Here is a 2,446-nt window from a genome sequence, read left to right on the forward strand (position 1 = left end):
CTCACCATCTTGGGTGAGGTGAGGTAGGGGATGCACCTAATCAGCTCCCATGTAACCTAATGGAATACCTGCCATCTACAAGTGAGAAAACTTGCAAATATAGAACAGGTGAAATATCAGAGCCTTTCATCAGGTTGAATCATTTTGGATTTTCTGTACTAAAAAATTCAGCCGTTCAACAGGTGGGCCATAATGTTCAAACAAATAGTAATAGAAATTTCATACTAGCGTTGTAGGTTGCGCATCAAAAAGCTAACATCCATTAATTATGCCAGTTTAGTTCATGTTAGGAAGTGAAGAAGTAGATAAGCTAATCAGACCTGCAACATCCTCAACAAAGACATTGTGTGGTGGTGAAATGTACCAAAGAACTGCACCTATCTTTGACAGCAACTCTATCAATCACATCTCACCACGTCACCACATCTCCACTGAAGGTTGCCATAGCCCGTTGGCTGGTGGTCGGTGCTCTGTGGGCCCCACCATGATGTATGTGTTTCATCCATGCTGTTAATCCATTTTTACAGATCATTTTAGGGCTTGATCCCCAAAAATGAGAGGGAAATAATTCTCAGGTGGACCACACCACGGGAAAATAATAGTGATTGGATATCCACCATTAAAATCCTCCTAAGGCCCACTATACTGTTTATTTGACATACAATCTGTTGAGTAGGTCATACATACCTAGATGAAGGGAAAAAACAAAGATCAGCTTGATCCAAGACTTTTATGGGCTCCAAAAAGTTTTAAATGGTTGACACTCATCTAACACTGTTTCCAATAATGTGTTACACTTGAGATTTATATATACCTCATTTTTGGTCTCATAGCCTAAAATGATCTAGAAAAATAGATGGACGGCATAGATGAAACACATACATCATGGTGGGGCCCACAGAGCACCAACCACCAGTGGGGGGAGGGGGGGAGTTCACATAGACAAGCACGAAGGAAAAACGCGAATTTCAACTCAGCCGGAGAAAACGTCTGCGGGCCCAAGAAATCTTTAATGTGAAGTGTTCAGTTCACATTATTTCTTATGAGTGTGGTCCACTTGAGCTTCGAATTTATTTTTATTGTAAGCTTGTGCCCTACAGTAAGATCATAAAATAAATAAATGTCATGGACAAAGACCCAATGGGCCATCCAAACCTTCTCGGCAGCCACCTTGATGTTTATATGTCACCCCAAATAATCCAAAATCATTTTGGATCTTCCATGCTAAGAAATCCAGCTGTTCTACTTTACAGGTGGGCCACAAATAAGAACGCGAATTTCATATTGCATTTGTTGGAAGTGGCCAATGACAAAAAGCTATGTCAGGCTACCGTAATACCTTTATGACATCGACCCTTACATTAACTGTGCCAGCTCAGGTTAGGAGGTAAGGAGTAGTAAGTCTGGCTTACTACCTTAGTGATTAATGTCATGGTGAGATGTACATAAAGCCAAGATGTACAAAAGGCAGCTGCCCATCTTAGACAGCATGTGACCTATCAATCACATCTTGGCACATCATCACATCACCACTCTATGTGACACAGGCCTAACTGCCTATCTAAACGGTGGGTGCTGATTAGATGTTACTTGGATGAGCTTAGTGGGTGTTACCCTCACCATTGGGCCCACCTTCATAATAGGTTGTATATCACTGTCTTTATTTTTCCATATCATTTTAGAATGCCTTCCTGAAAATTAAGCACATACAAATTTCAGGTGGGCCATGCCACAAGAAACGGTGATGATTTAACATTCATTATTAAAAACTTCTTGAGGCCTACCGTAAATTGATTCATGATGTTTATGTTTCATCCAACCCCACAATAAGGTCAAGCATAATTGGATGAAGGAAAAAATATAAAGATTAGTTTGATCCGAAACTTTTATAGCCTACAAAAAGCTTTTAATAGTCATTTACTACTTTTTCTAGTAGTGTGGTTCACCTGATATTTGGATATGCTAAAGTTCCAGGAGAATGTGCTTAAATGAGTTGAAAAAACAGATGGGCAACTTGGATATGGAACACATTCATCAAGGTGAGCCCCACATAGTAAGGATCATAGCTAACCCGCTCCCTCTAATCAACGTTTATAAACGGAGCCTAAAATTAAGCTAAGATGGGACTTAAGTGGGCCACACCACAAGAATTAGTGGAACCAGGAATGCTCACCATTCGAACCTACTCAATGCCTATGAAGAAAGTCTTTATGGTGGGTTTTTCATTCCTATTGTGATGCATGACAATTAACTACTTGCTCTAAAAGTTAGAACTATAGAGCATGGTAAATGAACCTATTTATTTTATATCTTAGGCCCCACATCCCATGATTTAGGACCTTGGCTGAACCCCCTCATGAACTCCACTTCACATGTGTTCGGCCTCACATGGGTCACTTACATGAGTGTGGCCCTGCATCCCATAGGTAAGGGTGTACATCAAGTC

This window comes from Magnolia sinica, chromosome 7 (genome assembly GCF_029962835.1).
Source record: "Magnolia sinica isolate HGM2019 chromosome 7, MsV1, whole genome shotgun sequence".
NCBI classification, from domain to species: domain Eukaryota; kingdom Viridiplantae; phylum Streptophyta; class Magnoliopsida; order Magnoliales; family Magnoliaceae; genus Magnolia; species Magnolia sinica.